The sequence below is a fragment of the Colobus angolensis genome, unplaced genomic scaffold, assembly GCF_000951035.1.
Source record: "Colobus angolensis palliatus isolate OR3802 unplaced genomic scaffold, Cang.pa_1.0 Scaffold148, whole genome shotgun sequence".
NCBI lineage: Eukaryota > Metazoa > Chordata > Mammalia > Primates > Cercopithecidae > Colobus > Colobus angolensis.
Window position 1 is genome coordinate 5,716,253 of NW_012114577.1, and position 12,608 is coordinate 5,728,860.

The following is a 12,608-nucleotide window of genomic DNA, read 5'->3' on the forward strand; positions in this document are numbered from 1 at the left end:
TAGTCCCAGCTACTCGGGAGGCTGAGGCAGGAGAATGGCGTGAACCCGGGAGGCGGAGCTTGCAGTGAGCGGAGATCGCACCACCGCACTCCAGCCTGGAAGACAGAGTGAGACTGTCTCAAAAAAAAAAAAAGAAGAACAAAAGAGAATGTAGTTTACATAGAATGATCCACTCTTTAATCCTTTGCTCCTGCGGTTTGAGTTAATTTAATACCCATTTTCAAAAAATTGACAAAAAAGAAATGAGGGTTGTGTGCTTCATTATAGTGCCTATAATTTTTGATGGAAAGTTTTAAAAATGTATTCCAAATGTATTCTAGTGGCTCATATTTTCAGTGCATTACCTGTACATAAAAGTGGATCTTAAATAATAATGATAGTTAATATTTATATATTAGCTATATAAGTGTTTCTAAGACTTTTACAATTATTATTTAATCCTCACAGTAACTCTTATGAGGATGATACTTATATTATGCTCATTTTACAGATAAGGAACCTCAGATTCAGGGACTTCTGTGTCTTCCCATTTAAAGTGGCAGATGTAGGATCCTAATCATAGGCATCCTGACATATTTTAGTCCTTTGAATTGAGCAAATACATGCTTAACATCTTGACAGATCTTATCAGTTACTGGACTCTTACACTGGCTGCAAATTAAATGACATATCCACTTGTTAACAATAATAATAATATCCATAATGCTAACATCATATCTATCTGGAGGTTAGCTGTAAAACAACAGAGATATGGTACACTCATTATGAATCAAATGCTGTTAGGTGTGCAAAATACCAAGAAGATTCCTGTCTTAAAGAGTATATAGTCCATGTAACCACTGGGAAGAAAGTAAACAATAAAAGGCTTGTAAGGCAAAAATTGGCAATCAGAAAGACTTCTGTAATTCTCTGATATAGAATACACCCTGAAAGTTAATTGGTTCTAAATAATTATGTTTTTAAATTGAAATAGAACTTATATACAATAAAATGTACACATCTAAAGTGTTCAGTTTGGTAAATTTTGTCAGTTGTAGAAACAAAAGGAACCACTACCAAAAACACCTCCAATATTTTCTTCATTCCAGAAAATTTCATTGTGTTTCCAACAAAGTAACCACTTTGTAAGTTCTATCATTACAGATTAATTTATAGCAAATAGAAATATAAATGTAACCTATAAAAGTAGATGTTATAATCACTCTAGCATGTATTTTTTATATCTAGTTTCTTTTGTTCAACATAATGCTTTTATGATCTTGCATGTTTCATGTATATCACAAAATCTGTTGCTCAATGGCATTCCTTAATAGTAATAATTTACCATTTGTTTATCCATTCTCCTATAGATGGATGATTTGGGTTGTTTCCAATTGTAGGTGATTATGAATAAGGCTGCTATGAATATTCATATACAAATCTTGGTATATAATTAATCTTTCATTTCTCTTAGGTTAAATACCTAAGAGTATAATTGCTGAGGCATATTTTCTAATTTGTGTTGGCCTTTTTACTGAATTGCATTTTTAAAAGTATATTTTGAATAGAAGAACCATGCCAGGTATGGAAAGATTTTCTTCCATTTGTAGGTTACTTTTTCATTTCCTTAATGAGGTCTTTCAAAGAGCAGGCATTCTTAATTTGAAGTCCATTTATGATTTCTTTTCCTTTACAGTTGGGGGTTTTATGTCCTAGGACATCTTTGCCTATGCATAAACAAAAATATTTTCTCTTACGTTTCCTCCCAGAGTTTTATTATTTTAGCTTTTACTTGCAGGTCTATGATCTAAAGTGAGTTAGCTTTTGTGTATGAGGTAAAGTTAAGATCTAGGTTCATTTTTTTGTACAGATGAATATCAGCTGTCCCAGCACCATTTGTTGGAACAATTATTCTTAGCAAATTAAATTACCTTGGCATCTTAGTCAAAGTCTATCGAACAGATAAGTCAGTCTATTTCTGGACTGTATATTCTGTTCCATTGATCTGTATGTCTGTCCTTAAGCTAATAATACTCCATTGTCTTCATTTTTATCGCATAATAAATCTTAAAATCAGGTAAGGAAAGTCTTCCAACTTCTTTCATCTTTTATAAAGGTTTTTTTATTCTTCTTTTGCACTTCTATATACATTTAGATTCAACTTGTTAATTTAATTTGGATGGGATTACAGTTGAATTCATAGGTTGGTTTCGGAAGAATTGATATTTTAGCCATATTTAGTCAACTGATTCATGAACATGGTACATTTGTCCATTTATTTTCATCCTCTTTAGTTTCTCTTAGCATTGCTGTGCAGTTTTCAGAGTAGAGGTCTTATGCATTGTTAGATTTATCTGATGTTTTTGATAATATTACATGAAGTTTGTTTAAAGTTTATGTCATTTCCCAAATGTACATGAATATGAGATATATAATTGATATTTGCATATTGACCTTATATCCTGTGATTTGGCTAAATGTATATGTCAGTTCTATTTTTTTTTGTGTGTGTGTGAATTCAGTGGGATTTTCTATATACATAATCATGAGGTCTGCAAAAACTAAACCTCACTTTTTCTTTTACGATTGTTATAGCTTTTTTGCTTCTTGATTTATTGAACAGGTAAAGAATTCAGAACACTCTTGAATAGAAATGGTAAGAGAGTTTATTCTGCCTTATGGGGGAAAGTTGTGATGTTTCACCATTAAGTATGATGTTAAGCGTAGCTTTTTATAGATATCCTTTATCACATTGAAGAGATTCCCTTCTATTCTTCATTTGTGGGTGATTTTATCATAAATAGGGTCTTGAATTTTGTCAGGTGCTTTTTTTCCCCATTTATTGAACAGATTATGTATTTTTCTCCTTTATTCTGTGGATATCATGACTATCAAGTGATTTTCAACTGTTAAACCAGTTTTCTATTTCTAGGATAACTCTCCTCAGTCATGGTGCATTGTCCTTTTTTACACAGAGCTGTATTCTATTTGTTAACATTTTGCTTAGGACTTTTGTAGCTAAGTTTATGGACAATACACTGCTGTATAATTTTTTTCTTATAATATCTTTGTTAGATTTTGATATCGATGTAAAGATAGCTTCCTAAGTAGGAAATTTTCTCTCCTGTTTTCTGAAAGAATTTGTGTTAATTCTATATTATTTCTTTTTCAAATATTTGATAGAATTTATCATCGAAAGCATGAGCCTAGAGTTTTATCCTATAGGAAAGTATTTTATTATGAATTCAATGTATTTAATACCTTGAGAGCTATTTAGATTTTCTATTTATTCCTGTGTCAGTTTTGATAAATTATGTTTTTCAGTAAATTAGTTCATTTAATTTAGGTTGCCATATATAGGCATAAAATTGCACTAATGTGCTCTTATTATTCTTTTAATGTCTGTAGGATCTTTAATGATATCCCCCTTTTCATTCCTGATGTCGACAGTTGACGTTTTCTCTCTTTTTATCGTGAGCACTCCTCTAAGGGATGAATTTATTTTATCAATCTTTTGAAAGGTTAATTGATCTTAAGTGTATTTTTGTTTTGGTTAAAATTTCAGACAAGTATTTGTTTCTCCATATGACCAATCATGGATTATTATGAGTGATCTGCAGTGGTTATGCGTGACTACGTCTTATGTTACCTTAGGAGCGCACAGCATTGTTGAGTAGGACTGTGGCATCCTATGGAGAATGTCAGTGTTCAATCACAATGTCAAGATATCCTGGTTTCACAGCTTTGAAATGACCTATGAAATGTACTTTCTAATGAACAAATGTATATATCAGGCATACAGATATTCACTAACATTGCCTTGTGATGATATAGTATTTCCAATAATGTTTTTGCATACTTTCAAATATTTGATTGAACCACTCTCTTTAGGCAAAAGAAGGGTGTCATAATCAAAGAATTCTTGAGCTTTCCTCTAACTTTATAAATCTTTAACATTGTGCATCCGTGGAGGATGTAGGTAGCAGTGGTGACAGTCAATCTATTTTTAGGTTGGAAAGATACTTATATAATGATAATGATAAAATTTGGGGGAAAAAACTCACGCATGGCTTTATAGTCTGACACATGAACTGTTTGATTTCCCCAGGTTTTCATTACTTTACACGTGAATATTTATATTTTTGGTATCAATAGTCTTAATAGGGATATAATTACCCATTTTCCTTCCGCTACCCCACTCTACTTAATATCAAACATTTTGAAAGTTATTTACTCTACATTTAGAAGGAACTCTCACAATGCTTTCCTGATACTCATTGAAAATTACAAAGAGAGAATGCCTAAGTCTGGTTGACTCAATTCTAAACTTATAGATAATAACTTAATATAATAATAAATATCTAAAGTTATAGATAATAACTAAAAATAAGGGAAAACACTACAGCTCAGAAAAATTATAACCTTGAGTCTTCAAGGAAAGAGTTAATTATGGTTGGTATCCAAGAAAAGGAGTACATTTTCCCCTGTACATAGAAATATGCATTACAATGCCAGACAGAAAAAAATCAATGATGGTTATATTTTGAAGATATTGTCACTTAAAGGCATAAACTATATTCAGTGACACATGACACATTTGCTTTTAGAGATGACTTTACTCCAGAATGATACCAGATAAGTAAAATGTTGAGATGTTATTCTGATGACATACAGTGTTTTATACTATTTGTAGCTACTACATATTAATAATTTCATCTTCCTAACATCGTTGTGGACAACATAAGCTACCTTATGGGTACCTACTTTCTTCTGAATTGTGTGAATTTTAAGAAGAAAGAAAAGGAGCTTATATTTATAAAATGTATGCTGCACTTCATTTTACTTCCATATTTGTAATTCTTCTCATTTCCATTTTTAAAATTTTATTATTATTATTTTTTGAGACACAGTCTCACTCTGTCTCCCAGGCTAGAGTGCAGTGGTGCAATCTCAGCTCACTGCAACCTCTGCCTCCCCGGTTCAGGTGATTTTCCCTGCCTTAGCCTCCCGAGTAGCTGGGACTACATGTGCTTGCAACCATGTCTGGATAATTATTTATTTATTTTTATTTTATTTTATTTTATTTTATTTTTTTAGTAGAGGCGGGGTTTCACCATATTGGCCAGGCTGGTCTTGAACTCATATGTTGTGATCCGCCCTCCTCGGCCTCCCAAAGTGCTGGGATTACAGGCGTGAGCCACCGTGCCTGGCCACTCTATTTTAATACATAGGTATGGAACATCTACTGTGCCTACTTCTGGGAATTCAAAGATGAATAAGAGTTTTTGTCTTATGTAGCTCTCAATGTAGACAGGGAAAATAGACTAAATTGCCACCACTACCATACAATGTAAGTGTTAAGCCCAAGAGTCATAATACAGGGGGTTTAACTCAGCTTGGTGATATGAGGGAAATCTTTAAAGAGGAGGTATATTAGTTATCTATTTCTATACAGCAAACTAGTCCTTTCCCTCCCGCCAAAAAAAAAAAAAAAAAAAAACTCTCAGTGGCTAAAAAATAATAAACATTTGAAACATCTGTTATCTCAAAGTTTTTGTGGTTTATGAATGTGAGTGACAGGTGCTTCTGCTTCTGGATCATACTCTCTCTGAGGTTGCTATTAAGTTGGCCAGGGCTTAAGTCATCTGAAGACTTCCCTGGAGCTGGAACACTGAATACTAAGACAGCTCACTTGCATAACTGTTGACTAAAGAACTCGCTTCCTCTCTGGCTGTTGGCAGAAGACACAGCCAGATGGGCGCAGCCTTGCCACACAGAGCTCTTCATAGAGCTGCTCGAGTGCCTTCACATGGAAGCTGACCCCCCCCAGAATGAAAAATCGAAGAGTGAGTACATGGAGGATGCTGCAATGCTTGTTACAATTACTTCTATTATATTCTGTTTGTTAGAAGTGAACCACTAAATGAAGCCCACACTTTTTGAATGGAGGTGTACTAACGTGTTTGTGAACATATTTTAAAACCACCAAAGTAGGTACAGCTAAGTCAATTGGGTTCATGCATTTCAGGCAGAGAGGATAGTATATGTAAGGCTTAGAGACACAAAGAGGATTGCAAATGGGAATTTCAGAGAGCTTTGCATGACCAGATGTAGAGTGGAGTTAGAAAAGTGGCAGTAGATCAAATAGAGGAGGCAGGAGTTAAAACAGATTTTTTTTTAAATTAAAGAATGATTCTAATGGCTCTTTAGGAAAAAGTCTGAATGTAAACAAAACTGGAGATGAGGACAGCAGTTTGGTGGCTAAAAAAGAAGTGTAGATGAAGAGTGTTGGAGGCCTTATCTTTGGCAATACTGTGAACAGAAAAATATATTTGGCATTTAGAAGTAGAATCAGCAGAAGGACGAAGGAGGCATCTGAGATAGTTTCTGGATTGATAGATGTTAACTACATACACATTGGTTGGGAACACAGGAATTGGAGCAGATGGACATGGGGTAGTGGGAAGATTCTGAGTTTTATTGTAAACATCTTAAGTTTGAGGTGCATGTGAGACAATTCAACAAATATACCAGGATTCAATTACATATATAAACATAAACGTGAGACTATTACTAGAGAGAAACAGAGAGCTAAAGAATTCATTTTTTAAATGAAAGAAATTTGGACATTTTTACGCCAAGGGAGAGAGAGAAGTTGAAAATAGAGTAAGAGGAGCTTGATGAGCTGTGGTCTCTGAGAAGGTTGAAGGGAATGAAATTCAGAACACAGGTCAAGGGATTGGCCTCATAGAAAAGGAAGAACAACACTTGTTCCCCTAAGGTTGGTAGGAAAGAAGTAAAGATTGAAGACTATGCAAAAACCTGTGTACAGGGAAAATCAGAATGAGGCTGAGGGCAGTTTACTGTACAATTATTGTCTTTAGGTTGAAATAGAAAATGAATTTATTTTCCTAAGGAGTAGAAGTCAAGGAAGGCTGGACTGGATTAGAAGCCTTGAAGAGAGCAATAAAGATGTGTTGGGTATAGAATTCTCAGCTGACAATTATTTTTTCTTTCAGTACTCAGGTATGTCATCCCACTGCCTTCTGGTTTTTGTGTTTTCTGATGAGACATTGACATCAATCTTGGATGGTCCCTTCTATGTGATGAGTTGCTTCTCACTGTTTTCAGGATTCTCTCTCTGTTTTTGGATTTGAACGGTTTGATTATGATGTGTCTAGTTTTAATTTCTTTGAATTTATCCCCAAAGTTTATTGTACTTCTTAGATGTATAAATGAATGTTTTCCATTAAATTTGAGAAGCTTCTGGCCATTAATTTATTCATTCTTTCTTCTCTTTTCTGTCTCTGCTTACAGTCTGTGACTTTCATTATGTGTATGTTGGTACGGTTGAGTGTATCCCTCAGGCCTCTGAAACTCTCCTTACCTTCCTTCATTTCTTTTTCTGTTTTTCATACTTGACTAATGGACTTATGTTTACGTTCGTTGACTCTTGTCAGTGCAACTCTGTTGTTGAGCCCTCTGGTGTATATTTAATTTCAGGTACTGTGCTTTTCAATTCCAGAAATTTTGGTTCTTTTTTATAATTTGCCTCTTTATTGATATTGATGCTATTTGGTGAAGCATCATTTTTCCCTTTTTTTTTTTTTTGAGATGGAGTCTCACTCTGTCACCCAGGCTAGAGTGCAGTGGCACGATCCTGGCTTACTGCAAACTCCGCCTCCCGGATTCAAGTGAATCTCCTGCCTCAGCCTCCCACGTAGCTGGGATAATGAGAACACTGGCAAAAAATTATGCAAATCAAATTTTTCATAGCTCTGGAAATTAAAGACTGGCCAAAATCCAGGGAGTGTTTATTTGATAAAAATGTCCAAATGTTGGTAAGAACAGCAACTAGTGATGTTTTAATTTGCTCCTGCCCCATCACACTGTCTCTCTAATTCCTTGGCATATTGAAAACCAACAGCCCCTCAATCATAGTGAAAATCAGCCACTCACAAGCCCCTGGAGTGGGCAGAACAGAAATGGACCATAACCACGCCTGGCTAATTTTGTATTTTTAGTAGGTACGGGGTTTCACCATGTTGGTCAGGCTGGTCTTGAACTCCTGACCTCAGGTAATCCACCTGCCTCGGCCTCCCACAGTGCTGGGATTACAGGCATGAGACACTGTGCCCGGCCTCATACTTTTATTTAGCTCATTACACATGATTTTCTTTAGTTCTTGGAACAGATTTAAGATACCTAACTTAGTCTTTGTCTAATAAGCCCAACATCTCGGCCTCCTGAAGAATAATTTCTGTTGACTGCTTTTTCCCCCTTTATGTATGGGACATACTTTCTTGTCTTTGTGCATGTCTCACAATTTTTGTGAAAAATTGAACATTTTAAATAATGTAATCTGGCAACTCTGTATTCACCCCTATTTCAGATTTTGCTGTTGTGTTTATTGTCATGGTTGTTTGTTTCCTTAGTAATTTTTCTAAACTAGTTTAGTAGAGACTATGTTGCCTGTCATGGGTGGCCACTGAAGTCTCAGTTTCATTAGCTTCGTGGTCAGCTAATGATAGGACAGAGACTTCTTTAAATGCCCAGGATCGATAGGTCTCCCAGTCTTTACCGAAGGAAAGGCAATGTGATGTGAGCATGTTGGCACATGCCTTCAACACTCAACCAGGCAATGTACAATTTCACATTAGCCTTCTCTTACTGCATGTGCAGAGCCTCAAGGTCTTTCAGAGGTGTAAGCTTTTTCAGGTTTTTCCTGAATACATGCACAGCCCTGGGCATGAGCATGGCCTTCTAGAGTCCCAGGAATATGTTGGAGCTTCTCACATCCCATGATGAATATTTAATTCCCCAGCTTTTCCTTTCAAACTTTTTGGTCAGTTGTTGTTTGCCTCAACTGTTATTGCTGCCTCACAGAGCTGCAAGGCTAACAGATTGCCTCAGGTGATTTTCAACAAATGTCCTTGGAGAAATGACTATTTGCACTGGGCAAACTGTAAGTCAAGTGGATTAAAGACAAGTCTTACCAATGGAATTTTCCAGAAAAGGGAACATAATGACAGTTATTTGGGAACTGGGCTTTGGATGAACTCCAGCTCTGTTCTGCCCACTACAAGGGCTTGTGGGTGGCTGATTTTCACTATGATTGAGGGGCTGTTGGTTTTCAGTATGCCTCGGAATTAGAGAGAGGGTGTGATGGGGCAGGAGCAAATTAAAACATCACTAGTTTGCTGTTCTTACCAACATTTGGACATTTTTGTCAAATAAACTCTCCCTGGCTTTTGCTAGCCTTTCATTTCCGGAGCTATGAAAAATTTCATTTGCATAATTTTTTGCCAGTGTTCTCATTAATTTTGTGGAGAAGAGGATTTTTGGACGTTCTTTCTCTACCATTTCTGCTGATGCCACTCAGCAATAAAGATTAAAAATTGCTGTTTTGTGGGATGGAACAGAGAGCAAGCTGCAAACAGATAAACACATTGTGGAGAAACACTGATGGTCCCATTGAGGTTCGAGACTGTGAGTTGGTGGTGCCGATCTGTTCTGTGCGTGTGTTTTCTGGCAAACTCAGCAGAGCAGGTACAGATGTTCACAGCGAAGGCAGCGAAATTGGACAGTAATTGGGGTTAACAGAGCAAGTAGGGGAAAAGCTAATAAGGGCAAAAAGTATGGAAAGTTATATAGGTAAGGAAGGGAAGAATGAAGGAATCTAATGAGTTTGAAGAGTGAATGTACAAGAAAATGAGAAAACAAGGAGGAAAAAATAGTGATCACACAATCTCTGTATTTTAAGAATTTAGAGACAGAGCCACTGACAAGTTGTTTGACAAGGTTTGATTTTACTAAAGTTATGTGAACAGCGAGCAACGAGAATAGAGTGGCATATTCTACAGTAGAAGCTGAGATGATGTTTATTGTTCACTCTATGCCAGAATATAACAGCGTGCTTCATAGTAAGGATGCAGGTGATCTGTATGGAAAAGACATAAGAAGAAAGATTAATTTTCCAATGGGAGGAATCAGTAAAGGGAGACACATCTTCAGAGTTAGATGTTGAAAGGATCAGGAATCAGTAAAGGGAGAAAATGTCTTCAGAGTTAGATGTTGAAAGGATCAAAATTTCAGCAAGTAGAGATTAGTGTCAGAAAGGCTATTGGTACTAGAAAGTACATCTGATGTGATTAAGTATAGAAAGAGTTGAGGAAGGGTAGATGGTCCACTTAGGATAAAATATAGGGTACAGATGGGAGAGAGAACAGACATAGATGAAGGTAGAAGGATTAGGACAAAATATGAAATATCTTGTAAACTCAGCTAAGAAATGTGGATAAATTTGTATAAAGAGTACCAGCCCCAGGAAGTTTTAAAGCAAGAGCTTGATGTGTGATAACAGTTTCCAATAGCAATATAACTATGGCAACAGTGGGAAGGGACAGATTGGAGGGGGCAGTGCTTGGAGATAGACCAGTTGGGAGGCTTTAGAAAAATTGTTTTTTTTGAACAAGGATGGTGGGAATAAAAAATAAAAGATAGATGTTGAGAGATTTTATAGCAGAAAGCAAAATCAGTCTGGTTATCACTAAGATGAGATTAAAAACATTAATTTATAATAGTCTATCCTGCTGTTGCCGACATTTAAAAAAGTCAAGGGCCTAAAAGTTTAATAAAATTGAATCAAGCCTTATGTAATTAATCAGAATTACAATTTATTTTCTCTTAGGAGAATGCTTACGTATTGCAGATAAAATGTGAACTCTGTATTTGAGTTGTAGTATCTTTGGAGTATTGTTGTCAATAATATTTTAAAGCGTGTGAAAATGGAATTTATTCTTATTTACTACAAGGTTTAGTCAAGATTTGAATTGCTTCATCCAAAATAATACCAGAATGTTGAAAGGATGGCTGATTAATACCAATAATTTAAAAAAGTATTATCATTCGTCCTAAAAGATTCTAGATATGTATAAAATTTTAGCTTTTCCTTGTATCTTCTTGTAACTTATGATTTTAGTGTCTAGTTAGATCTTGACTGCCCTCTAGTGGCAGATATTTTTTTAACTCTCTTATTTGGAGAGCAGAGTGTATTGGTTACTTTAGGCCTTTTTAGGCCCTAGTTAGGTCATTGGTGGTGTGTCATGCCTGAGAGGTACTGGGACTTTTCTCAGTCCTTGGCCGTAATCTTGAGGTGTTTGTTAATTATATAATTCCTGAATTGTTTCTACTTTGAATACCAACAGACTTGATAATGTATGACAGGATTATGTCTCCCAAGCATTCATTTTTAAATGTCCATTATTATTATATTCATTATAACAGTATAAAATCACTTCTATAACACACTTACATGAGTTGTAATTGCCTGCCAAACATATAAATCTGTCATGTTTAAAGTGGAGCGAAGCATAAGGGTGTTTGGGGGAGAGTTCGGTCTTTGACAGGATGCTACCCTGTCTGGGTATTTGTCCGGGCTCCTGTATCCAGAGCCCAGAAGAGTCTTTGTTTCTAGATACAGTTAGGCAGGTATCTATGGAGCGCTTACTTTGTGGTTCAGGTGCTTGATGCTACAAGGTGTGCAAAATAAATTTGTTACAGATTGCCTGGATCTTTTTTAAAAAGACTCCTACAAACCCAGATTTCACTTTGTGTTAGTGTTTTAGCAAGAGGTATAATGTTGAACTGTTGCTTCTTTAAAAAGTGGTTGCAGGCTACCCTAAACTAACTTAAGAAATATATACTATGGGACCGGGCACGGTGGCTCACGCCTGTAATCCCAGCACTTTGGGAGACTGAGGCTGGTGGATCAACTGAGGTCAGGAGTTCGAGACCAGCCTGACCAACATGGGGAAACCCCGTCTCTGCTGAAAATACAGAAAAACTAGCCAGGCATGGATGTAACCACAGCTACTCAGGAAGCTGAGGCAGGGGAATTCCTTGAACCCAGGAGGCAGAAGTTGCAATAAGCTGAGTTGGTGCCATTACACTCCAGCCTGGGCAACAAGAGCAAAACTCTGTTTCAAAAAACAAAAACAAAACCAAAAACAAACAAATAGGAAAATCCACAGAGATTAAAAAGGAAAAAGGAGAGTACTTTTGTTGTGTGTGAAGTGCCTTGTATGATAGTATGATAGTGTCTGTGAACCACATGTTTGTTTCAAGTTTGGGTTGAGTATCATCAAGGGGCATAAGAATAGTACAGCAATGGGGCCAGGAAGAAGAATATTAGGACTCAGAAATTCTGCACTGTTCTTACTGCAGTCTATTCTCCATATAGTACCCCCTATTTTCATTCCCTATAGTAATTAAGGGGATTAGTAGTATGTTTTAATTCCAAGAGAATTTTGTAAGGGGCTTTTGGGGAAATTATCTCTTATATTTTTGTATCAAATTTGCCTTCTTAAATATTTGATTTGAGCTAATATTAAAATTAGTTTGCATTACTTGAGCGCACTATACATATTTGTAAAGTCTTGATATAGAAACCAAGCAGAGAAAAGAGAACCTGGGAGTTTTCAGTAGTTTAGTTTTCCAAAAAAACTAAATTCTATATTTAGAAAATTAGGAGTTAAATCTATTAATGCATACTAGAATGTAATATAGTATTTTATTCATAAATATCAGCATAATTAAAAATAAGGATAACTACCTGATAATTTTTTCTT

General features: G+C 35.7%; 1 protein-coding gene across 1 annotated transcript in view; it reads left to right on the forward strand.

Annotated features, from left to right (window-relative positions):
• RYR2 (ryanodine receptor 2 (cardiac)) overlaps positions 1–12,608 on the forward strand; it is a 592,347-nt gene that overhangs the window by 310,677 nt on the left and 269,062 nt on the right. The window lies entirely within an intron of this gene.